The sequence below is a fragment of the Vulpes vulpes genome, unplaced genomic scaffold, assembly GCF_048418805.1.
Source record: "Vulpes vulpes isolate BD-2025 unplaced genomic scaffold, VulVul3 Bu000000679, whole genome shotgun sequence".
NCBI lineage: Eukaryota > Metazoa > Chordata > Mammalia > Carnivora > Canidae > Vulpes > Vulpes vulpes.
In genome coordinates this window covers 108652-136323 of record NW_027325701.1, presented here as the reverse complement: position 1 = coordinate 136323, position 27672 = coordinate 108652, and the positions used below count along the sequence as shown (strand labels likewise).

The 27672-nt window shown below is 34.8% G+C and overlaps 1 long non-coding RNA gene across 2 annotated transcripts; it reads right to left on the bottom strand.

Moving 5' to 3' along the window:
• Nucleotides 1-333: 333 nt before the first annotated feature.
• Nucleotides 334-27378, bottom strand: LOC140596676 (uncharacterized). Of its 2 annotated transcripts, XR_011998581.1 has the most exons (5): nt 27182-27378; nt 10039-10086; nt 9571-9617; nt 712-774; nt 334-597 (listed from the first exon to the last, which is right to left on the bottom strand). It is a non-coding gene; the product is annotated as an uncharacterized lncRNA (long non-coding RNA). The 2 variants fall into 2 exon arrangements; XR_011998580.1 differs by lacking the exons at nt 334-597; nt 712-774 and having other exon boundaries at nt 9436-9617.
• Nucleotides 27379-27672: the final 294 nt, after the last annotated feature.

Genomic DNA, 27672 nt, shown 5'->3' with positions numbered 1-27672 from the left:
CGCCCGGGTCTGGGCCGTGGGCCGAAGACGCCAGATCTGGCGGGTCCTCGCGGCGTGTGCGTTCTCCTCAGGGAGGCCGCGCTGCTTGCGTGGGGAGGCCTGGGCAGGCAGAGCACGTGCACCTGCCGGCCGGCTCCATGGCACAGGATGACGGGGCGGGTCCTGGATGTGGGGAGCCTCCTCCAGGGCTTCCAGCCAGATCTCCAGGGGCACCTCCCTGCCGTGACAGGACCGGCTCCCTCCATTGTCCAGGGATGCGCTGCACTGTGGGGTGACTGGGCCCCTAGTCAGACCCTCGACCAGTTGGGGCTGCCTGCCCAGATGCTTGGCCTCCACGACACGTTGCACAACTGACGCCCCGTCGAGCTTCCTCAGCTGGGGATGGGAGTGCTCCAAGGCGGCCGTCTTCATCGGGAACTAGTCAGCTCCCTCCAGGCCTACTACGTTTCTGCAAGGTACGTTCTCAAAGGATCATCATAAGGATGATTCCCGGGCTTGCTTCAGGGGCAGGTTCTCTTCCTTGGCAGGAGTGCGGTCAGGAGTCTGCATCATGATCATTTCATGATATATACAAATATTGAATCATTATGTGTGCACCTGAAAGCAACATGACGTTACATGTCATGGATACCTAAACAAAAAGTGATTTTTTACAAACAAACAAAAAAACCCCCACAAAACAGAGAGGATACAGAAAGGTTTATTACTCACATAATGAAGCCTTCTTAAAAAAAAAAAAAACTGTTATCTCACGAGCAGGTCCAAAAGCAGAGCCTGGAGATAACAGATAAAAGAGACCAGTTAGGCTTTTCTTGAAATTAGGGGATCTGCTTGAGTGAATGTTCCCTTGAATGTTCCTGGGATTTGCATGGTTGGAGTTTCCTACTCCTGCCAAAGGAGGGAGCACCCAGCCTTTCTTATCAGCTTAGCCAGTTGTGGGGCAGAAGACACAGGGCTTGAAAACTTTCAGCAGTTAAATGTCAAAGATGAAGTCAGAGTTTGTTAAGATGCCAGAAGACAATGGCCCTTAAGGGCCTTTGCAACCACTGCTTTCTCTCCCATGAATCATCTTTGATCCAGTGTAACAAAATGTGGGTGGTTTCTTGTATTCTGGACTTATGGTGTAAGCTGACGGGACCTTGTTTTAAGTACTTAACATTCTAAATTCAGAGAACCACCGGAAATTGGAATTGTTGAGAGGTGCCGGTTAGAGAAAGGACACACGTTAACCCTGCTCATTCATCCCTACCAATTACTATAGAATGAACATTGGAAAATAATACTATGGTTGACATGTTGCAGAGATTGCTGTTCATGGAAAGCCTCCCCACTTTGGGGACATGGAAGGGGGCTCTATGAATTTTATTTTGAAAGTTTGGTAAAGGCTTCAAGAAGAGGAAGCAGTTTTCATTCTTTGTTTATACATGTGCTTGGAACAAGGATTCCTGAAAATCTCCTGTGCTAAATGAACAGAAGGAAGGAGAATTGGAAAGAGAAAAGAAAGAGAGGGGGGAGAGAATGTGTGTATCTGTGCGTATGGGTAAGCTGCAGACACGAGAAGGAGCAGAAACACCTTCTCCAAGGATACAGGGGGAGCATTCTGCAGGGTCCCACGGGACCTCGAAGGGCAAATACAATTGGGGGATATAGCCTTGCCATGACACCTACAGATTTGAGGAGTGAAGGGGCAAAAGGGACATTAAACATTAAAGGAATTCATCAGCTAAGGGTCAGCTGAGAGATGGGGCCAAACCCACACATGTAAAAATGCCTAGGGGAGCTACACACAAATACTTTGTCATGGTTTGTTGGAGCTCATAGACAAGGGATATAATAATTATATCAAGCAAAGAAAAGACTACAATCCCACGCTAGTGAGTAAGAAAATATTGGAGTTCCCTTTCTTAACTCATGCCTCAGTACACAAAAGGAGGGAAGGGAAGTTTGGGAAAGACAGACCATAATTTTCTCTGCTTAACTCCATCTTTCATTAGCTCAAGGTAAGACTAATCTGTGCTACACAGTTGGGAAGGTGAGAGAGGAAATGTTACTGTTGAGTTTGAGAGTAAAGTTTTAAATTGTAGCAAGTCAGCCTTAAATGGGAAAGTGAGGTCCTTCCAGAAACCAAGGGAGATCAGAGAAGCTTTTGAATCTGGTTTCTCATTTTGTTTTGTTTTGTTTTAATGAACCTTTAGCAGGAAATTTTATCAACATAGTACCACATGAAGATAGTTACTAAAAAATAGAACTTCAAGAAATTATTCCAGATACAGTCACATAACTGAATCATTCTGGAGCTTTCGACCTCAGTATAGGTGTTCTATCCCTGTGGGGCTACCTCTGACCATCATTGGTATGTGTTTTGTACCCTTCACTGTGGATGGTTGAGAAAGTACAGTAAACAAGTGGAATTTGAAGGTCACTGTCCTCTGTTGTGTATGTGTGTGCATGTCATTCACATACAGAATTATCCAAATATGTTTATTATGGGAAATATGATCACCCTCCACCATGGGGTGGTTTATACTAAGAATAGTAGGCTATAGAATAAAAATTAAGAACATCAATATTTGTTAAAGAACTGTTCACACAGAAGTGAGAGGAAGCACATTTAAAAGTCGCAGGTGTGACCAGAATAACATGGAGACAAACTCAGAGGAGAAAGGGAAGAGTAAAGAGTGTAAAACCTACCAAAAAAGATTACCCTAAGATAAATACTAAGATGTTGCACTGATGGTAGCATTTCAGATATCCGAGTGTCTTAAGCTATTTCTGTGACATTTATGGAGAAGGAGTTTGAATAATAAATGGCTGTGGAGAAAAGCTGTTGAACACTAGCCATAGGAAAATGGAAATCCCTATATATATATATATATATATATATATCCTTTGCAATTGTCTTATAAACATTAACAGAAAACTAAACAAGTGGAAAATATTTCATCTACCTAATTTTAAAAATTATCTCAGCCGAAAAAATGTAAAAAAAAAATGGCTATCTATATAAAAGATAGTTCCTACCTGTTTTGCAATTTATGACATCATTTCATTATGACAACTGTGAGAGCAATAATGCAATGCTATCGGAGCCATTTTCCAGATTTGGGACCTGGGTGACTGACTGTACAACCTATGGAAGACATTTCTCTTTTCTAGATCTTAGTTTATGAATCTAGTCAATTTTGACTAAAGCTCTAGACTTTACACATTTTTATTTTACTCACATGTCCACAAATAATTTCTATTCACACGCAGTGTAGGAAAAATAAACCACCTGTGTTTCCAACACTCTTGTCCCACGTAAAAGCTGTGTAACTTTGGACAATTGACATATGCTCTCAGTGTCTCAGTTTCCTTGTTAAGTAAGTCAAAGGAATAATAATAGTCACTCTGTAATGTAATGAGGACAAATAAGATATTATATACAAAAACTTTCACAGAGTGTCTGGTAAAAGGTGATTTCTTAGTAAATGCTATCTATTATTATAATTGCTTGTAATTCTAAAATGGCCTATGTTACATTTGTGTAAATGTATGTCTATATGAGTTTATATGTGATAGGCATATAGTGTATAAAGAGAGATAAATATATCTATAGTCCTTTTTTAGAGTGTAGGAGCATATATTTCTTTTAATATATTTAACAACTTTGAACTTTATAAAATCATTTCCACAAAATCCATATGCGTAGGGATGAAACTTAAAACATAGAATTTCTAGCTCTCGAGGATTCCCACAAGAGGGGAAAAAGATTCTCTTCGTGACTGGAAAAATAGAAGCACTTTGAGACAAACATGTGCTTCAGACTATAATCCACTTTCCTTTCCTACCATGGCACAGACAGCATTATGAACCAGAAAATTGTTTGAGCAGCCACAGATAAGGAATTACAAATCTGGAGGTTCAAGAGTTGTATAAAGCAGATGTAAGGTTAATTTGCATGGTTTAGTTCCCTCCCAGATTTTTTCAATATATTTCAATGGCTTAAAACTCTGAAAAACTGATAGGAAATAAAAAGGTTTCTATAGGCTCTCTGATTTCTTGCTGACTCAGCTGTCTGAAGGCAAAGCCAATTACTATGGCTTGCATTTTCTTGTGCAGAAACCAGAACATACTCATAGTTAAATAGAGTCATTAAATATTTAGGGGAGGGAGAAAAGTTTTATGAATTGAGATGATGACAACAAAAAACTATGTATGGGTATTTTCCTCTTAAACAACAAGAAAACACTTTTCTGAGAGTAACTTGAAAATCTCAAGCATGAAATATGATTTGATTTAATATCCATTTAATGATTTTTTTATATTTTATTTTTTTATTTTATTTTATTTTATTTTTAATTTTTTTAATTTTTATTTATTTATGATAGTCACAGAGAGAGAGAGAGAGAGAGAGAGAGAGAGAGAGAGGCAGAGACACAGGCAGAGGGAGAAGCAGGCTCCATGCACTGGGAGCCTGATGTGGGATTCGATCCCGGGTCTCCAGGATTGCGCCCTGGGCCAAAGGCAGGCACCAAACCACTGCGCCACGCAGGGATCCCCATTTAATGACTTTTTTAAATGTTGATTTTTTGGTTGGCATGTAAGAAGAAATATCCTCTGATATAAAGCTAAATTTTATCCTTGGCGTAATAAAAAAACCAATATGGTCTTCTGAACAAAGAACTAGCTGAACAATTGGGATTCTATTATTGGCCTCACCAGTGACTTACTTGCTCAGTGACCTCGGACATATCGCTTAAATGGCTTTGTGCCTCAAGGTTCCCAGCTGTAATATAGAGATTATAATGCCTGCACCTACTTCATGGGACTGTAGAACTATTTCAGTTGAGTTTGTTTAAAACCCCAAAGGTTTTTGAAACTATCAGAAATAACAGTTAAATTCAAACAAGGTTGTATTTCATTAATTTCTTTTTACTGTTTGATTTGGCTTTCTTGTAGTCTTATATAATCCTTTTTGTACTAAAATAAGTCACTAGGATGAAATTAATAGGTAAAGATTTTCATGGGATATTAAGGAACAATTTTAACAGTGAAGGGAAATTAAGAATACACTTCTGAGATCCACTGATATAACTTCTACTCCTTGGCATATTTAACTCATGATTCAAAAGAGAATTGTAATATGATCATGTAACTTGGAACTTCTCACTAAATCTATAATTGGCAATTTTCTTTTTTTTAATATTTTATTTATTTATTCATGAGAGACACAGAGAGAGAGAGAGAGAGGCAGAGACACAGGCAGAGGGAGAAGCAGGCTCCCTGCAGGGAGCCCAAGGTGGGACTCGATCCCGGGACTCCAGGATCACGCCCTGGGCCAAAGGCAGGTCCTAAACCAATGAGCCACCCAGGGATCCCCTCAATCGAGATTTTCTCATACTGTCTCTATAAATGCACTGATAATGCATCTTCATTTCTCCAAATCCAGAAGACCTATTAAAGCCCTGTTCAAATGCCATGTCCTTCTAGATTCCTTCCCTCTTTGTAACACTATGTGTCATCCAATAAGGAGTTCTGAATAGTAGGAGGACTTGAGTAAGAGAGATAGCTCATTTTTTATATTCCTGACGTTTCATGATTTCTTACAATTATAAATACATTTGCATACAAATATATATGTATACGTTTATTATTTATTCAAAATTATTCTTGAAAAGAACTTTGAAAAGTTCTTCTCGAACTCCAAATTAGAACTCACTACTCCAACCACAGAAATATCTTATTTGCTCTGTTCTCACAACACTTCTTAGAGTCTTAGACTTTTGCATTTTTACGAAAACTTAGAATCAAGGTACGGTCGACATTTCTCACCTGTAAGTGAAATAGTCTCAACTTAATAATCCTTCCTCCTGCCATATCCCTTAGTCTATTTGGTGTCATACTTTGGTTTTTATTCTTTGTTTTGTTTTTACATATTTAAGCTTTTTATCGTTGATTTAGCTTCTTTTGGTCTCCAATATCATGCTGAAGTGCTGTCTAGTGTTCCTATGTGCAAAAGTGTACAATGTGTCTTACAAAGAAAATACATGTGGTAAGCTGCATTCAGACAAGAGTTATAGTGCTATTTGCCATTAATTCAAAGTTAATCAATCAACAATATATATTAAAGAAAGTATTTTTAAAGAGAAACATAAAACAAAGTTATATATTGATCAGTTGATAAAGATGTTGTGATCAGTTCTCAGGAATATATCCCTGCATTATCCTTAGGAAAAGTGGTTCTGTATTTGCTATTTTGGCATGTGTGGTCACTTTATAGAATATAACTACCCACCAATAATAAGAAATGGCTGTGCCTATTTTGTTTGTGTACAAACACTGCCTTCAGCAATATTTTAAAATCTCCCTTCTAATTCCACAGTAGTGCCTGTCTTGTGCACATTTCCAATTTTATGGTCATTTCAATTATAAACAAAAATTTGGCCAACTTTAAAGCTTCAGTTTCATATTCGTTTTAATGCTTGCCTCCTTCTTTCCCACAAAACTAGCCAGATAGCTATCCCAAGAATGAAACTGAGGCATACATCTTTTACTTTTTGTTATCTTGATATTCTGAGCCGCCTTCCGTGCCAAAATGGAATAGGACATGTAGTTACTCATATGAATATTGCTGTAGTTTTCTTTTCTTCACCCTGCTGCTCTTGTTAAGACTAACTGGTCATTGATACTGTTTCTGTGCAGCATCCAGATGCTGGCTCTCTTTTCACATCCAATATTGCACTCTGCACTCTGCATGTGATTATATCATTGTACACCAAAACAAATAGCCACATGTCTTTCTTCCTCAAATCATGTCATTCTTTAGATCTGGTATATGTGATATTCTATTATTTCTTCTTTTAATAGCTACCGTAGTAATCATTAATGTTATTGTAGATTTTTGCTTTCCCTCTTTTTGGGAAAATGATAGTATTATTCTTTGCCACTCCACACATTATATGAAGTCATGTGCTTCTTAGAGTAGAAACCTCTAAGAAGTAGGACATAATTTGCAATGTCCCCTTTCACTACCACAGCAATCTACATCTCACTGCAGACAGTAGAATCGTCACCAAATTATATTCTTGGCGGAGTATAATGTTGAGACAAACCTCCCAGTTGATAGTATCAAAAGTAAAGTGGTGCCTTAAAAAATAAAGTATGTGGCATTGGCTTATAAATTCTCCAGATTGTAAAAGACAACGTTAATCAGAAGTTAAAGACCGCATTGGTGAAATATTTGATAAAATTGTTTTTTGAAGTAATTTACAAGGAAGACTGGATAACTAAGAAATGTTTAGATCTAAAGATTGGCATTGGTAGTATGTTTCAGTTTGGGGTGATTTCTTTAAGAAACGTATTTTGAAAAAAAGAGGCAAACTGAAAAAAAGTGGCCAGTTTGCAAGTAGGAATAAAAAATAAAATAGAGATTTCAGAAACTCAGTGATTTCAAATGTTGAAAAAATTTACCGAATTAAGACCCCAATACAAAGAGATAACACTGAGAAAACATTTTGACTCAGAAAGGCAGATCAGTGTTCAGCCTTGGTAATTTTGGTCTAGCAACGACGATGTGATTTAGCTGAATGTGAAGTTCGTAAAAGATACACATGATTGGCTCCTCCAAGTCAATAAGAGCTGGCTCTAGCATCCCCCCTGTCTCTCATCTTCCAATAAGCTATCTTTGGCTTTCTCTCATAGTCATAGAAGGAGTTCCAGAAAATAGGCAGAAGTATTCAATAACACTTGAGGCCTAAATGCATAACTGATCCACTGTGATTTCCCTTATATTTTATTGCGCAGAGCGCATCACAAGGATGTGAAAAATCATGAATGTGGAAAATGATTCCAAATCATAAATGTGGAAAGTGATTCCAAACCATGATATGAGTTTCCATAAAGTCCTATTACAATGCATACACATTTGCTAAATCTAATAAATGTTACTTAAGGCTACTAATAGGAGAGAGAATTAAGAAAGAAATATTAAATGGTAATAGTTCTAGTTTTTATTTTTTGTGATATTTCAATTACAACAATATATATTCCATCTAAGCTGTGAAAGATGAAGAAATTTACAAAATTTCATTTTACCCATTAATCATCTGCCAACCATTAAACTTAGTCTTGTAAAAGTTGTTACATTTTTATTTTTAAAGACTGTTTTTAGATAGATTTGCTTTGGTAACAAATAGCTCCCAAACTTCAGTGGCATAAAACATTACTTTTAGTAATTTTAAGCACATTTACTTTTAGTCAGGAGCTATATGTTTGTATGCTTTATATGCCTTTCCATTACGGACTGTGATTAAAGGAACAATCTCTGCTTGGGACATCTCTGTTGGCAAAAAGACAAAGCAAGATAGCTGGTAGAAACTTAGAGTTACCTTTTCTACTCAAGTGTGTTAAGTCATATCTGCTCCCGATTAAATTGACAGCTTGTTATTGAAAATAGTAACAGTGACAATAATAATACAATAAAAAATGAACTTATTTCCTTAAACTAAAATATTATGGTGAATTTATATCAGATAGTCATAATAAGTAAGTATTTTAGGGAAGAGTAAGAGTGATAAGCTTATAGCAGACAATGGCTCATAGAAATCCTGAAATATTTCTGGAAAACATAAGGGAGGGAATCAATATTGGGGTAGGCCATTTTTTCCTCCTTAGAAATAGCTCTCAGATCTTTTCTTCTTTATCCTTGTCTCCAGTCTCTCGAAAGTCCTTCTTTTTGTACAGTAACCCTAGACGTATCTTAAAAGGACAACAGAAAGCAAGGACCCCGAGTTTACATCCACATAAACCTAAAACTCTTCATACATTTTTCAAACACCATGACACTATATAATCTCACATTACCTAAACTTCATCACTAGGAAATAAGGATTCCATTAATTTGCTATTCTAATTTGTGAAAGAAACATATTCCAATAGGTCTACAACTGAAGTTCCAAATTCAGCTGCAACCTTATGCATCTAAAGACTAAGGGGAGTTTTATTAGTTTCTTAGGGCCACTGTAACAAACTACTAAAAATTGGGTAGCTTAAAACAACAAAAATTTATTTTCTCATAATTCAGAAGATTGGAAGTTCAAATTAAAGTGTTGACAAGATTGGTGGTGACTGGAGGTTCTCTCCTTGTTCCTGGTGGTTGCTGGCCATTCTTGAAATTACTTGACTTGTAGATATATCACTCCACTCTCTGCCTTTGTCTTTACATGATGCTCTCCTTTTGGATTTGTTTCTGAATCTCTTTCTTCTTATGAGAACACCAGTCATATTGGATTTAAGCTCCACCTTAATCCACTATGTTTTCATCTTAACTTGATTGTATCTACAAAGACACCACTTTCAAATAAAGTCACCTGCATGGGTTCTGAGTGGATATATATTTTGGGAGATTACTATTCAAGCCAGTATAGGAGGCTCAACCATATCTATTCAGGATAAACTCAAAGACCCACATCAAGACCCATTTTAATCAAACTGCCAAAAGCCAAAACCAGAGAATCTTGTAGGTAACAAAAGAAAAATGACTTATCATATATAAGGGATCTTCACTAAAATTATAAGCAGATTTCTCACCAGAAATTTTGGAGGCCATAAGAAAGTGAGCTGATATATTCCAAGTTCTAAAAGAAGAAAAAGTATAAACCAAGAATAATATATCCAGCAAAATTGTACTTCAAAAATATCATAAATTAAGATTTTTGTCTTATAAAAATCTGAGGGAATTTGTTACCACTACACATGCTCTGCAAGAAATACTAGAGTCTTGAATGTCAAAAGGAAAATATAATAGATGGTAACTGAAAGATGTATGAAGAAACAAGGATTTCAGGAAATATAAATATATAAGCAATTACAAAAGCTATTATTACTGTAACAATAGTTGGTAACTTTACTTTCTGTTTTTTGTAGGAATAAGAAATGAAAACTTTTTAAAATACTATTATTAGTCTAAAAGTATCATTGGAAGTTTGGTTTGTAATTCCACATTTTGTTTTCTACATAATTTAAAAAAACTGGTGAATTAAAAAAATATCAACTTACGGTTTTGGATATACAGCATATAAAGATGTAATTTTGTGACATCAGCACCTGAAAGGAATAGGGATAGAGCTATAAAGGAGCAGAGCTTTCATATAGTATTGACAAATTCAAATTAGCATATTATTATAGTTTCAGGTATAATTTTAAATATAATCCTCATAGTATTCACAAAGAAAATAGCTTTAGAATACACACAAGAGGGGGTTAGACAGGACTTTAAATGTTTCACTAAAAGAATCAACTAAACATGAAAGAATATGGTAATGCAAGAAATTAGGGACAAAAAAGCTATAAGACATATTTGATGTAAATCAAATAGCAAAATGACAGAAGTCTTTATCAGTAATTACATTAAATATAAATTGATTAAATTCTCCAATCCAAACATAGAGAATGGCTGAATGGGTTAAAACATGGTTAAACTATCTGCTGTCTATAAGAGACTCACTTTAGATCCAAGACACGAACGTGTGGAAAGTGAAAAGATGGAAAAAACCCTTGCAAATAGTAACCAAAAGAGGAGAGGGTGGCTATAGTAACACTAGAAAAAATAAACTTTAAATGAAAAAAAGGTAATAAAAGTTAAGGGACATTATATATTAATGTTCATACGGCATGATACAAAATTATAAACATTTATATACCTAATAACAATCAAAATATATAAAGCAAGGTTGTCTTCCCTTGGTAATCTAATCTTTCTTCTTGGAAGAAGCCTTAAAGAAATAGTTTTGCAATAATAGTTTGATGCTTTAATACTTCACTCTCAATAATGATTAGAAAAATCAGAAGAGATTTCTCTGGAAAAGGAAGAAGGAAATAGAGGACTTGAACCACACAACTAAACCAGTTACATCTAACAAACATATATATAGAGTTCTCTACCCAACAACAATCATTCTTTTCAACTGTACATGGGATATTTTCCAGGAAATTGGAACCCTTGTGCACTGTTGATCAGAATGCAAATTTGCACAGCCATTGTAGATAAACAGGGAGGTGTGTGTGTGTGTGTGTATGTGTGTGTGTTTTAAGATTTTATTTATTTATTCATGACAGACACAGAGAGAGAGAGAGGCAGAGACACAGGCAGAGGGAGACGCAGGCTCCTTGCAGGGAGCCCGATGCAGGACTTGATCCCAGGACTCCGAGATCTTGCCCTGGACCGAAGGCAGGTACTAAACCACTGAGACACCCAGGGATCCCCTCAAGATGGTCAATTTTAATATATCATGTATATTTTACCACAATTTTAAACTGGAAAAAATGATTATTTACCGTTAAAGCAAAAATAATAACAATGTGGTGTGGAGTTTATAACATATGGGGAAATAAATGTGTGACAACAATAACAAATGGCCATGAGGATAGAAATGGAAGTATACTATTATAAGGTTCTCACACTTTACATGAAATGGTTTAATATTACTTGAAGTGTTGAAAAGTTAAACATATATACCATCAACCTGCAATCACTAAAATAAGTATTTATAGTTAATTGGTGAACAAAAGTGATATGTGAATTCATAAAAATATCCAATTAGTATAAATTAAAGAGAAGAAAAAGGCAACAAAGAACACATGGAAAAATGGAAACAAAAATAGTAAGATTTAAACCTTGAATGGTTAAACATAACACTACTGTGTTATCTGAGACATATACCTGAGAGGAAAAAAAAAGCAATACCTATACAAAGATTTATATGCAAATTGTTTGTAGTTTTATTCATAATATTCATAATATTATTATTCATAATATCTTAAAACTGAGGGGCACTTGGGTAGCTCAGCGGTTGAGCATCTGTCTTTGGGTGAGGTCATGATCCTGGGTTCTTGGGATCAAGTCCCACATCAGGGTCCCCCCAGGGAATCTGCTTCTCCCTCTGCTCATGTCTCTGCCTCTCTCTCTCTGTGTGTGTCTCTCATGAATAAATAAAATCTTAAAAAAAATAAGACACACACAAAAAAGCATATACTATAGGATCTAACTAAAGAAAATTTTAGAAAATTCAAACCAATAAAAGATGTCAGAAATAAAATCAGTTATTGCCTAGGAAAGGTTGGAGGTAGCTTGGTTGGGAACTGTGATTACCAAGGGAAGACACAAATTTTTGTAGGTTATGGAGATGGGTTCAATATCCTGATTGTATTAATTGTTTCACAGGTTTATATATTGTCACAACTTACCAAATTCTAACTATAAATTAGACTTTATTGTAGTTAATTACATCTCAAAAAATAAAACTAGCATAAAGGCTGAAACAGAGACATTAGCAATCCCATTTTAAACAACAAATATAAAGATTAAAAAATTACCTTTTATTATAAGACATAGTTTACATATGTTTTCTCTAACTAGAATTCCTATATGCAACATTCCAGAGAAGCTGTGTTAAAAGACACTGTGTTAAGAAGTAATGTCTAAAAATTTGTCAGTCTATACCATCTGTACCCATTGTATAAACATCTTTCTGTTAGATAACTTGAAGATTTATTATGGAAGCAGCAAATATAGTGCATGTTCACCAAAAATGTATCACATACTGTAGGAGAAGACACAGGCCATTGTATATCAACTAATTGGTCATGGAAAAACTATATATATTAAAAACAAAAAACTTCAACACATTAAGTCAATCATACTTTTGGAACAAGACACATTATTGGTTTCATTTTAAAATTTAGGAGATCCGTGGGTGTAAAATTCATACAATAGTGTTTCTTGTGATTCCTTTTAAAAATGCAAATATCTCCTAGGCCTGCAAATTTCCTGAAATTCAACACCTTCTGCTCTGTTGAAATACACAGATATGTTCATCTTTAATTAATAGCTCACTACAGACTGAAATTTAGTACCCTTCAATTATTATGGTTTGATTTAGAGAAACAATACTTAATTTTTTTTTTATAGTCAAACTTATGGGCACCTGGGTGGCTCAGTCAGTTAAGCGACCTACTTTTGATCTCAGTTTAGGTTTTGATCTCAGGGTTGTGAGTTCCAGCCCTGTGTTGGGCTCCATGCTGGGTGTGGAGCCTACTTAAAAAGAAATAAAATAAAACAAAAATCAATCAATCAATAAACAGTCAAATGTATTATATTAGTGGTATATGTTATTAAAACTACCTCTCAGAATGCATGGGTTGGAAAGATAATGAAAATGTTTCCCAGTTTGGGAATTACCTCCTTGTCATACGTCAAAAAGTTATTAGAATTAATTATTAATATTAATATTAATCAATTAATATTTACTTCCATCACTTTGTTCATATCTGCATAAGTCCCTATATTGCAGATACCTTATGTAGCCTTAATCTATATCTATACCTGTATGTAACCAAGTGTGCTGGAAATCTGAGACAAAAGAATAGCTTAAAATGGATGAGCATATTTTAGTCTATATGAAATTTACTATCAATTGAGACGATAGGTCTTAATTGATTTTAGTTATGTGTGTATGGGGGAGAGTGTAGGTAAAGGAAACATTAATTGTATCTTTGCCTCAAATTCTGACTCAATAGAAACTTGAATTTTTCATTTTAAATGTTATTTGTTTAACTATGTTAAGTTTATTTTTACCTGAGAAACTTAGGAATCACAGAGACACAAAGATAGTAGTGATCCCATTCTAAATAGTGTGGATATAAAATCTTTTCCTTATGGTGCTAGTTTGTACAGCTCATTTCCATGCCCTGTTACTCACTAATGCTATTATAGTTAAATTGGAATCTTTCTAGTGACAATCACACTACATGAAATGTTTCCTTGTAATTATATTAGAAGAAGATATGTTGTGAAAACTGTTAGCTTGACTAGTTAAAACTTGTAAAATGTATGTTATTCTTGCACTTAGCTACATATTTTTGGAAGAAAAAAAAGTATATACAGTGTTCCTTGGCACCTGTGCGTATGTGTGCTCTCTCTAAAACAAACAAACAAACAAATAAATAAATAAATTATTTTTAAAAAAGAATCTCTGATTTGTAGCCAATTCCAGCAAAAATGTGGGTAACCTGGGGACCCACTACTTGTGATTGGTGTTTGAGGTGGGACAGTCTGAAGCTTTAATCATTGGGGTCTGCATACTGATCCTGGGTAGTTAGTAACGGAATTAAAATAAATTGTAGGACATGTAATTGGTATCTGCAGAAAATTGGAGAATTTCTTGGTGTAGAAAATCTACATATTTGGTGTCTAAAGTGTTGCCAAGAGAGAAACAATTTTCTTTTAAAGTCAAAATATACTCCCATAAACCTGGAATTCCCCAGAAAATACATTGTCTCTATAAGGATGAAATAGGAATTATGCCTCCCCTGCCCCACTATGGAAATGAAAAATGTCTGGATTCTTTATCATTGAGTGAGGGCAGAAAATAATTCTAAAATAAGCAGAATGCACTGTATTTATAACCAAGTGCCATTTTACATATATGCAAGTTTGTTTTGGACATAGATATTATTCTTTTTTCATGATGCCATAATGAGGTCATACATTATGGTTGCATATTTGTTTAAAAAGGTTGTAAGCTTCCAGAAGGTGGGGATAGTAGCGTTGAATTTCTCTCATTATCTTCCTGCTGCTGGGTCCAGAGCAAATGTGCAATAAATGACTTGGGTGAAGAACATGGATTATTTGTGCCAGAAGGAGCAGTAGTGTTTGGGGGAAAGGTCATGGCCGAATGCCCTTATGGATTTTGCTTATCTTGGGCAAGGGATGTTAGAATAATTGTAAAATATGGAGAAATTCCTTTTCACTCTGGAAATTTGGGTTATTTTGTGTGCAGAGACCGATATCCAGATGGCTGAGTTATAACTAGAAGAAAAACACTGAATGTGGTTGGGGACAGCCATTTCTCTTTCTTTTATGGGAAGAAATTATGGTTATTACCTGAGATTTCATAGCCATGAATAGAGTACTGATAGAAAGATTCTGAAGTATCTCAGATTTTTCTAGGTATTGTTCTAATCCAAAGAATCAAGGGTTCATAGGTAGTATGAATTAGGAAGCATACAGTTATAATGTTAAGGATTAAACAAACACAAAGACAATGACTCTGAATCCAGACTGCCTAGATTCATATACCAACTCAGCATTTTTTAAAGACTTTATTTATTTATTTATTTAATTATTTGACAGAGAGAGAGAGAGAGAGAGCACAAGCAGGAGGAGTGGTAGGCAGAGGCAGAAGGAGAGAGAGAGGGAGAAGCAGACTCCCTGCTGGACAAGGAGACTAATGCAGGGTTCCATCCCAAGACCCTGAGATCATGACCTGGGCTGAAGGCAGACGCTTAACCAACTGAGCCACTCAGGCACCCCTAGACACTCAGTTGCCCCCCAACTCAGCTTTAACTAGCTGTATAACTTGGAGATACTATTTCTTTGTCTGTACAATGGGGACACCCACAAATTTCACCTCATACAATCATTGACAATATAAGTGAGTTAATTTAGATAAAGTGTGTTTAGGTCATATCTTGACACAATATTACCATATTAATATTATCTCTCTGCTTTCTTACCTGGACACCAGTAAGCTGAGGGGAAGGGAATATACTATTCAACTCTACCTGTTCCACAGCTCTAAAGGCTGCAACATAATAATAACAATAAAAATGATAATAAAATTTATTAACATCTTGTATATCAGTCGCTGTAATTTTATATTTATTTCTTTCCCTTATTACAATGAGGATAGTAACATCAATATGTCCATCTTACAAAGAAACTTATCATTAAAGAAACTTATTACCTTGCTTAAAAACAAACAAATAATAAGCAATGATGTTAAATTCCGGCTTAGTCTAACTTCTGAGTACTCTTTTAAAACCAGTTATGCCATCTTAAAAGGAGAAGAATTTGATAAAACATGCATTGGATAGATGAAAGAACAAATGAATTTCAAAAAAAAAACCCATCATCTCTTTTCACAATAAATTTACTTTATGGATATGTTTAGTAATGATAATGACTTCACATTCATTTCAGCACTGGTAAATGTGTTTTTTTTCAGTATCTTTTAAAGGTACTACAGCAAAGTGGTCTCCATAAGGCAAAATAAAATGTGGTGCCCTGGTATCTGTTTCTTTAATTGAGCTTTTAAAATATATATCATTTGAATGAAATTATAATGATTTCATTAACCTATTTTGCCCTTTCTCAAATATAATGACTATAAATGTGATAGGAAATTACAACTGCCCATTGCTGGAAGAAAGCAATCAAGCTAGATTGACCAATATGATTATTACATGCCTGTCTGACAACTTTTTCCCCCTAGATACTGAAGCTGAAGTTGGCAGACCATATAAATATCTATTTGTCTATTTATGAAAAAATTAAATCAGGAAAACTCAGGATCAAAATTTTAATTAATCAGTTTTACAGAAGGAAATCTCAAATTTTTAGTTCTTAGGGATTTCCATTTTAATAGTAATTATAAAACATTCTGGCTTAGTTTGTTATACAGAGGTGATGGATATACATTCAGTGATTTTCAACGGGAAGCTTAAAATGCATTCCCAAATACCAAAATGTTTTACTGTGAAATAATTTTAAAATTTAGGAGAAAAAGAGACTATTAAGCTCTTAAAGGTGTTTAGGTTCATTTGCTAGATACCATATAAGCCAGATGCTATATGAGATATAAGGACTTGCGGATTTAGTAATTTTCTCATCTTTCAAATGTGAAGAAGTGTTGTTAGATATGCCGACATATAGATACCCAGAGGAAAAAAAGAAACAAAAAGCGATGTGGTACTGGAGAGGAGGAAAATAAAATAGCAATCAAATAAAGAACAAAGATGCACTGCATTGTATAGGGGAATGCAACAAAATATTTTCTCTTTCTCCTTCCACCCCTTCTCACCTCACTCTCTCTCTCTCTCTCTCTCTTTCTCTATCTCTGTTTCTGTCTCTGTCATCTCTCTCTCTCTCTCTCTCTCTCTCTCTCACACACACACACACACACACATTCACACTTACACTCTGGATTGTGACCTGTAGTTTAAAAAAAAAAAAAAAAAGAAATCTAAAGTGTTTGGCTGCTGGCACAGTAGCCCCATTTATAGGTGTAGTCTTTTAGGAATAGAGATTACAGAGAATCATACATCAGAAAATGAAAAATTTTCTTTCCAAAAAATCATTGATCATTTTATTATATATATATAACTATTTAATTCACCCTACAGGCCATTTTTTCAAATAATTGCTACTTTTGCCCTTGCTTTCCAACATTATTTACTCATTTTATCCATTTGAGAAAAATCCTCCCCTTAATGAAATATATCTCAAAACAGCTAGCATAAAAGACAAAAGAGTAGTTAGAATATTTAGATTGGCTTATTTTTGTGGGTTGAAAGGATTTTCAACCCACAAAAAAGGGCTTGTTTTCAAATAGGTAGTCTCTACATACATACCTGTGAACAGGATCTAAATACCTCCTATTTAAATAATTTATTATTTGGTTAATAACTGAAAAAGAAATTACTTGTCTTCGTCCAGTAAAAAGTTATGCTCTGAATTAGTATGATGTCTTCTTGTTCAAACCACACATAAATACACAGAGACCTTGATTTTTGCTGAAGATGTGTCCTGAGATTTGATGTATAAACCCATAGTTTGCCCCCCTTTTGGTCTTTCCTGGCACTTGGAGTCCCCATCATATTTTAATATGCTTTATGTTCCAATTAGCAGTCTGCTTAAAAATCAGGTTGAAAATTTCTTGTTTATGGGAAGGGACTTTTGTTTTCTCTGTAACACCATTAAGAATTAGAACTGCTGTTTGAAATAGCAGGAATAGACAAAAAAATCCATTGATATAATATTGGACGACGTCTTTCCATAGAATGCTTATTACAAATGATAGAGAAACAGGCCTTACCAGGAAGTCCAGGTCATTTAACTTTCTCAAATTATAATTATAATTACCTGTATTTTGAGTGACAGGACCAGGTATCTAGAACCTCAGAGAAGATGCTGTTTTCTCTCTCTCTCTCTTTTTTTTCCCCATACCAACAAATTTAGGGGCAGTTTTGAAATAAGACATGTTAATTCTGGAAACGACAATATCACTCTCCAATTTTCTTACAATGCTGGTGCTTTCCTTCCCAGTGTCCAGTAAATTTCCTCAGATCCCTACACTGGGAATAATTAGAATACATATCTCTGTAATCCACATTCCAAGAAGCAAACTCAGAGCAAATCACAATTTTTCTTTTTGCAGAGTAACTTAGTTTATGTTTGTGAGGGAAAAAAAACAATAAGCATAAACTTACCTGTATCAACACATGATTGATTAATAACCTCAAACCCTTTCTGTTTATTTGTATTGGAAAATTGGGTATACGCTAACCATAATAATTTTTTTCTTGGTGAAATTCCAAACACTACTTTGAGTTATAAATAATTTTATGCAAGCAGATGTAGAACTTTTTTTCTTTCTTTCTTTAGTTAACTCTGAGTCTGGGGAGTTCTGCTCAGGAGTGAATTAGCAATTTTGCTTCCATCAGAACCACTTCTCTGCAGAGGTTTATTCTCCAAATAAACCTTTTTTTCCACTTAAAGTCTCCCTAGCAGCCACAAACCCTGTGGCTTCCAAATTTTGCACCTTCTAAGATTTTTCCACCAGCCTTCCTTTCCACTCTCATCTTCATCCCACACCTTTCTTTCATGAAATACCTTCCACTTAATTCACCAGACAATTGTAGAAAATTTTGGTGACCCGGAGTCACTGAAAGCCCAGAAACCAATATGTGGAACACAGGAACCTATATATATGCCTAGGACTTCAGAGTAAGGAGCTTAGGTGGTTCATCAATGAGGAATAGTTATATAAGAATACATATTAAATATACAGAGACAAAGATAAAAATAGAGGGCAGCCTGGGTGGCTCAGCGGTTTAGTGCCTCCTTCAGCCCAGGGTGTGATCCTGGAGACCCGGGAGGGAGTCGATGTCAGGCTCCCTGCCTGGAGCCTGCTTCTCCCTCTGCCTGTGTCTCTGCCTCTCTCTCTCTGTGTGTGTGTCTCATAAATACATAAATAAAATATTTAAAAGAGAGAGAGAGAGAATAGAGATATACTATAGAGATTTATGTACTATATATAAAGAAAAAGATATATGTGCCAGTAGGAATTTGTTTGAAAAGTGTAAATGGAAAAAAAAAAAAAAAAGAAAAGTGTAAATGGGCAAACTCTCCCTTAGTTTTTAAATTTTGTTTTGTTGTTGTTTAAAACAGTTTTAATTGTGCCCATTGTTCACAAGAGCGTGAAGAAATTGACACTCATGTTTAACAGCTGGTTTGAAAAAAAGTTCAAATTTTTCTGTAGTGTGATTTAGGAATATAAATACCAATGTATATTATAAATCAGAAAACTGTGCAAAATATCATATGTAACAATTAGACTTCTAGGCACTCCTCACAAGAAGAATTTACAGATATGTTCATGTTCACCTCAAGTATGCTTAATACAACATTTTTATAGTAGTGAAATGTTGACAGTGATGTAAATACCCAACACAGAGAAATTATTAAATTAATAGTACACATGTACACATATACACACATGTACTGGAAAAATATATAGCTATTAAAATGGCATTATAGAAGACTACTAAATGATTAAGAAACTGTTCATGATCTATAAGATGACAAAGGGTCCTTAAATTATATATATATATAACAAGATATACACACGTGTGCATATGCATATATGTATATATACAAAATTAAACCTGGAATGAAGCCCACAAAAATGTTAATAATTTATCCCTGAGGTATGATAGATTTGTTTTGTTTTGTTTTTGGTGAGAATATTTAAATTCTAATGTCTTAGCAATTTTCAATTATGTAACAGTGTTGTTGTCTGTAGTTACCATGTTTCACATTAGATGCTCAGACTTCTTTTATCTTGTAGCTGAAAGTTTGTACCCTTTAACTAAGTTCTCCCTCTTTTCCCTCTTACCAGAGATGGATCCATCTCTGGCAACTGCTTTTCTACTATCTGTTTCTATGAGTTTTGTGTTTCTGTGTTTTGGATTTTTTGTTTGTTTTTCTTTTTAGATTTCACACATACATAATATCATGCAGTATTTGTTTTTTTCTGTCTGGCTTATTTCAGTTAGCATAAGCCCTCAAGATCCATATTGTCTTCAATGCCAGAATTTCCTTCTTTCCCATGGCAGAATAATATTTCATCATGTGTTTATATATATGTATCACATCTTTTTTTAATCCATTTGTCCATTAAGTGACACATATTATTTCCATATCTTGCCTGTTGTAAATAATGCTATTTTCATTTCCTTTGGATATGTACCCCAAAGTAGGATTGCAGGATCATATGATAGTTCTATTTTTAACTTATTATGGAAAGTCCATACTGGTTTCCTTAGTGGCTATAGATAATTATATAGATAAATATATAAATTCTTTGTTGAGTGAATGAATGAATACAAAACTAATGGAATAATTTAATGAAAAGTAAATGTTCAGGGTTAATTATAGTTATATTGCCTGATCTGTGCATACCACCCTCTCCCCTTTATTCACTCCTGAATACAAAATTCTTCTATCACTCCATGTCTCTCATAGTGTTTAACACAATGCCAGAATGGTGTAAGGTGGAAAATCGAAGCCTATTTATAAGGTGGGATTCCCTCTATGTTAAGAAGTTCTGTGTATATGATACCTATGTGTTTTACACCAACAAACATGTTAAAAAGTAACATCTATTATCATAAATTGAATTCACTCCAGTTTTTACCACTTTTCCCTTAATACTCTTCTAATTATTATTTTTTATTTTTATGTTATAATTTCTCTGGTTAGCCCTTCTAGTGAATGATTTTGTCTTCTAGCACAGTATTTTTCTACCTAGTGGTGGTAAAGAAAGTTTTATTTCCTGATTTATCTTCAAATGCAGACCAATAATTACATAAAATACAATAAGAATTTTTAGAAAGAAATGTTAAAAAAAGACATGCCAAATAAAAACCCAAGCTTTTATATTTCATTCTAAATATAGGAATCCACTTCCATAAATAAGGAGTCCATAGGCAAAAGTGATGATAAGGGAGATTAATAACTATTTTTTCATGGAAATCTTGATAGATCTCTTTGAAACTCAGTGTTTTCACCTGCAACATGGGAATTAAGATAACTAGACTGAAGGATTATTAAAAACATCAAACAACTCACGTAAAATATCATGTAAGCAGGTTATCATGTATGCATGTTTGTGTATGTGACATCATTACGATTATTTATTTTCATTACTTGAGCCGTCTGATTCTCAAGCACTTCATAGTGTGTGTTCCCTGGTCTCCTCCACTCCTGGTTCCCTCAGGCAGAACATTATATATATTTTAACCAGAAGTTTCTTTTCCTTCCAAAAAGACCACTTTATTTTGACTCTGTTCTACTACTTCCCTTAGATGTTTGAAAACTGTTTTTAATATCTTCATCCTCAAGCTCATCAATTTCTGTTTTATACAGAGAGATTTCCTTTGTTATTTCTAAGTAGGATACTTTCTTGGTTTTGCTTTTTTAAGTGGCTTTTTATACTCCTATGCTGTCATATACTGTACTTCACCATATCCTTTTCAAGATTTCCCTTTTTCTTCCTTCAAAAATTTATCTTCCGGAAAGCATTCCTATCTGCTCATGCTTTCACATGAGTTAGTGAAATGTGAAATTTGTTCCCCAAAGTAATGTTCCAGTTCACTTTGACACAGGAAAATACAACAATAAACTGTAATTGTTCTCCTGTAAACAGGTACGTAACCCTCCGTTAAGCTGCTCCTGTGTGTGCAATGGAACTTGAAGTAGCGTGAGTAACCTGCTTGTGAGGAGACCACATAGAACTAAGACACACACACAAAAATGATCCCTGGAAGCTCTTTGTTCAGCCTTGCTCTACTTTCTAATAGTGGATTTTGCCTTCATTTCATTTGCTTTTCTTCTCCACGTTTTGTTTTGCACCACAGTCCTCTCTAAAGAGTGCAAGCCAGTAGTTCTCCTTGAGTCAGTCTCTCTGCATGGTCACATTCCACAGTGCCACTTTTGCATCTGGTAGCACATTTATGGTTTTGCTACTTTGATCTGTTTAATTGTACTTCCTACTGTTCTCTAGAGAACTCTCTTCGTATCTGTCTACAACCTGTGCTCCTCCTGTAAAAAGCAATGTCAGCTGCATTAAATAAAATTCATTTTTGAGTGTATATTAGAGTCCCAGTTTCACTTGTGTATTTTACTTTCCTGGAAGTACCTGAGAATCTCCTTGTAAAAAAGTCTCCAGGCCATATATACAGACAGAAGCTATAAAAGCAGGCTTGTCTCATTTCTCTGGCACCTTGCACTATTACACCCTTCACACACAATCCCCCACCACTGCGTATGGGCTGCTGATGGGGTTGCTGGGAAATGTCTTCACATATTTCATCAGTGTTCAGACAGATGGTCTTAAACAGAAACTGTTTGTGTTGTTGTTTTCCTAATCAAACATTTGCTTCATAGAAATAAAATTAATATTCTTCCCACTTTCCTCTTAAAGCATGGTATCTCTTCAAATTCCTCAACCCAATAGCTTTTCTCCTTGCTACCGTTGTGCCTATCATATGTTTTATGCTATGCTTAGAAAATTCTTGAAATCAAGGTCCAGTTTCATTGTCTACAACTTTTAGTCTTTCAATTTTCAAAAATTACCAAGGCGAGATTCTGTTTGCAATTACTATTTTTAAATAGTGTAGTAAATCATATGTAAGATGTGCTTAAATATGTAAAACATTTCTTTAGAGTACTTACTTCCTTGAACTTAGTTCTTGAGCTGATCATTTCCAATAAATAAGCAAGTGCTTATTATTTTGTTGCCACCTTGCATCAGCTCAGACTCCTTCTTTCCTATTTCTGAAGTTCCTTTATAAATATTGCTACCATCATTTAGGGAGCACAAGTATCACCATTGTTTTTCTTTAGTGCCAACTTAAACTGCAACTTTTTTTTTCCTTTTACTCTCCATACTCTATCTCTGCACAACCTCAGATGTCTGTAGGAAGTGTCTTTGTTCTTGTCTGTTTTTCTCTTCTCTCACCATCCTATCTTTACAGACCTGTTATTTCCATTTGGATTACTGCTTCCATGTCCTCACCCTGACTTTCTCAGTCTATGTACTCCTTTAAAGATTTCTGCAGCTATTTTACTCTTTAAAGCTGTTGGCTTGATTCCTTCCCTGGGGAATTTTCTTTATATCATTTTTAAAAATATGAGCCACCACTTTGTGACAGCTGGAAAGGTGAACAGGAATTCTCTATTCTTGATTATTCCTCTTATATTTTTAAAAATTTCTTCTTCTCATAGGGACATTCTCAGCCTCCAAATACCTCTGCCAAATTTCTCAGCTGTTGAGAGATTAATTTCAGCTATTACCATAGCAGGATCAGAAAAACTAACATCTTTCACATTGCATTATAGAACCTCTATTTTCCCTCGTGTGTGTGTATGTATATGTATATGTATATATGTGTGTGTGTATATATATATATATATATATATATATATATATATATATATATATTTAAAAAAATCTATCAGCTCCTATCATTTTTCCAGGGATCTTTTTGGTAATACAACTATAAATGTGTGTATGTAAGTTAGCATCATTTGATCTCATATTGAAGATTGGCTTACACTTTGATTTTATTGCCAAGTATCTTGGAGTCAGAAAAACCTCAAACACTAGCCCCAGAGGGAAGGGTGGAAGTAAGTTCTGGTGGCAGTTTAATGAATGTTTACCCTTTTGAATCAAAGAGTAGTAATCCTTCCCCCCATTGATATTATCACTTACTATAGATAAGCATTTCCATTCTGTGTCTCTAATTTTCCTGCCCTCAGTCTTACCCACTGATTTATAGAATACATTATTTGCTACAATTATCATCCCATACAATGTTGCTTCTGACCAAGGCATTCACTTTACAACAAAAGAGTAAAGCAAAGGACTCATACCCAAGGGAATCACTCACCTTGTTGGGTGCCTCATTACCCAGAAGCAGTTGGTCCAGTTATATAGTGGAATGGCTTATAGAAAATACCTGGTAGAATTGAAGAAATGTTCTAAATTTTTTTTTATTTATGACCACAAATGTTTTTTTCTGTCTTAGAAAACAGATTGGAAACTCAATGGTTGAAAGTGAGAATGACTCCTTTCATTATAATCCCTCAGAACACCCTCAAAAATGATTTTGTCTCCCCTCCCTATAATTTACTGCTTTGATGGTTTACAGGTGTTCGTTTCCAAAGGCGGAATTGTTTTACAAGGGCACAGTGATGGTTTCAATGAACTCGAAATTAAAAACAAAACAAAACAAAAAAAACCTTACTCTTACTGAGTTTCTAATGCAACCAAATTAATAGGTAAAGGCCAACTGTTTGTAGTTACAATCTTAATAGTAAGGTGCAATATAATTTCTGCTACACAGTAGAAGCAGAGAGGATTATGTTTGTCCAACTCATGGGTTCTCAAGGCCACAGCAATCAAATATCAAACATAGCATGATATTTAAGGAGTCAAAGTTTGAATCACCTTACTAAGCAGAGTATCACAAACTTTTGAGGCACTGACTGAGTATAAATGGAACGTAGCATGGAAAGTGAAAGAAACAAGTTTTAAATAGCAACTAAATACCAGTTGTTAAACAAAGACTAGACAAATAATCATATTGTCTTCATTGTTCTGTATCTTATCAGTTGCCTTTTTTAAAGCTTTTCTTTTCTCAGCACGCCATGACTACATTGGTCAGTAGAACTTGCGATTCTTGATCTCAGGATTGTGAGTTCAAGCTCCATACTGGGTATGGAGTATACAATAAATAAATAAACAAGTAAATAATATGAATTTAAAAAGTGAAGACTTTCTTTTTTTCTGCACAATTTTTATAAAGGGTTGAGGGAATGACTTATTAATCAGTCTTTACAGGTTATAGAAGGGGGTTTGTGATTACACTAGAAAAGAAATAAAGACTATCTAATGCTATATATAGTATAACATATGATGAGGATTTCAGGAAAAGAGCAAACACATTGTCACTTGCACATCATCTTTGTCAGTCACATGATCTTGTTGCCATTGTTTGGGAGATAAGCTTGAATAGAAGGCTGTGTACTGGCACTGAGGAAAAGGATTGTTGGTACTCAGAACCATTCTCACCACCTTCCGTGCTCTCTCCTATAGCTTAGAAGCATGTCTAGAACACAAATTTCCCAGGGTGCTTTGTGGCAGGGCTTTGGTTTAGATTATAATAATATGAGTGACTGTTAGATCTGGAAGGCAGAAGTGAAACAGTTCTATTCTTCCTTTTGCATCAGAAAGCAAAAGCATGGATATGGTGAATGTGAGAATTTTTAGTGTCTGCTGGCCATTAAGAATCATTCTCTTCAGTGTTACAGCCTGCCCTGCAGCAACCAACAGCAGTGACTTCCCGTACCTTTTGAGCAGGGTTGGAAATAGGAACTTCATAATTCCCCCAAAGCTATCAACAAACCTGAGATCTATTGGTGGTATGCCCTGACCTTTTACTTCTCAGTCCTTTCAACAGATTTGTAAGCACTTAATTTGCTGTGCTAAACTCTAAATTGCTTGCAATATTTAAAGAGGTTTATGTTATCCTAATAGAACCATCAATGACAAAAGGTTATACATAAAGTGAATGAGGATTTATAAAGATTTATAAAATAATACTACATGGACTTCTATGCTCATTTAAATAACACTATGCATGTAACAAAATAATTTCTAGTAAATAAAGGGCTCTTAATATCAGTAATCAAATAATATCAATAAATAAAAGGCAAACATCTACAGAGAAATTAGACAAAAGTTGTTAAGAACCAGTACTTAAGAATGCGGTCATTGCTATCCCCTGCTAATTTCTTCTCTGAAAATCCAACTCAACAAAAATAGGCCAAAAAGCAAACCAAAAAAAAAAAAAAAAACCTCACAGAAAGAAACAACAACAAAACCAACAAAGGGGAATAGATAAAGCATCCATATAATGTTACTTTAAGAAAAGGGGTAATAAAAAAAAAAAAGAAAAGGGGTAATAGGAAAACTTCCCAACAGAGAAAAAACATGGAAGAAAACCGAGACATTAAAGCAGATAAAATTTGAATCCAACACTCCCAACATTAACACAAAAATATTAAATATGTAATCACAACTTTTACAAAAAAAAAAAAAAAAAAAAAAACACTAAGCACACAGGAAAGAATGGCCAGTAAAGAGGAAGATAAATAGGAAGAAAAGAAACAGAACAGTAGGATATATAGAAAAGTGAAATGAGAAAAATTAACAAAAGGAAACTAAATTCAAATAAGTAGTGAACAAGTAGTAAAGAAAAGACAGGAACCAAATATATAACATGTGCAAAACTGAATATGTGAAGGAGAAAATGAAATAAACAAATGTTCCGTTGAGTTTATTAGGAAAGATCCATTTGGCTTCTTGGTGAAAAAGAGTATGTCACTTATAAAGGAAAGGAAACAAGACAGATAAATTGAAAATGAAGGTCCAGGTAATCACTTTGGCTGCAATATTCATTGATAGAAGATCAACACTTGCAAAGAGACTCAAGGAAAGAAAATATGATACAAGGATCTTATATCCAGCAAAGTCATCTTCCAAGTATAAAGTATATAGACAAAACAGTTTTTACCGTAAAATAGCAGGATACATTTTTCATACAAGCCTTTCTGGAAGAAAGGCTATAGTTAGGTAAGAAGTGAATGGAAAGATCCTGGCAAAAGACTATTAGGGAGAATTTATTTATTTACTTATTTTTAGAGATTTTATTTATTTATTTATTCATGAGAGACACAGAGAGAGAGACAGAGGGAGAAGCAGGCTCCGTGCAGGGAGCCTGATAAGGAACTGCAGGATAGTGCCCTGGGCGGAAGGCAGGCGCTAAACCGCTGAGTCACCCAGGGATCCTCCAGTGGAATGAATTTAATATATTCAACTAAAAATTGAAACCATAAAAACCAAGGCAGGAATAGGAATAATAGGATAGAATATAAATATTGGATATTCTGATAATATCAAATGAATAAAGGAAAACAAAATAATTTGGATATTAAAATAATTCTCCTTATTACCTTATGCACAATAGCTTGCAGCCAAAGGACATCTTTTAAAACGACAAATTCGGGCAGCCCCGATGGCACAGCGGTTTAGTGCAGCCTGCAGCTCGGAGTGTGATCCTGGAGACCTGGAATCGAGTCCCACGTCTGGCTCCCTGCGTGGAGCCTGCTTCTTCCTCTGCCTGTGTCTGTGCCTCTCTCTCTCTCTGTGTGTCCCTATGAATAAATAAATTTAAAAAATAAAATGATAAATTCAGGGACAAAAGCATAGATTTCATACAAAGATAAACACAAAAGGAAGATAATATTAAGTGACGGAGCAGAGGAAGGTATGAGGGAGGAAGAGAATGCAAGATTTTTTTCTCATAATGAATACAAAGGGGAGCCTAAATATTTTATTCAAAAGTCTCATTATAAAAATAATCACTTAAAAACTTACTAAATATTAGAGTAGTCATAATATATATGTATAATGTAGCTATATATGTAGATTATATATGTATAAT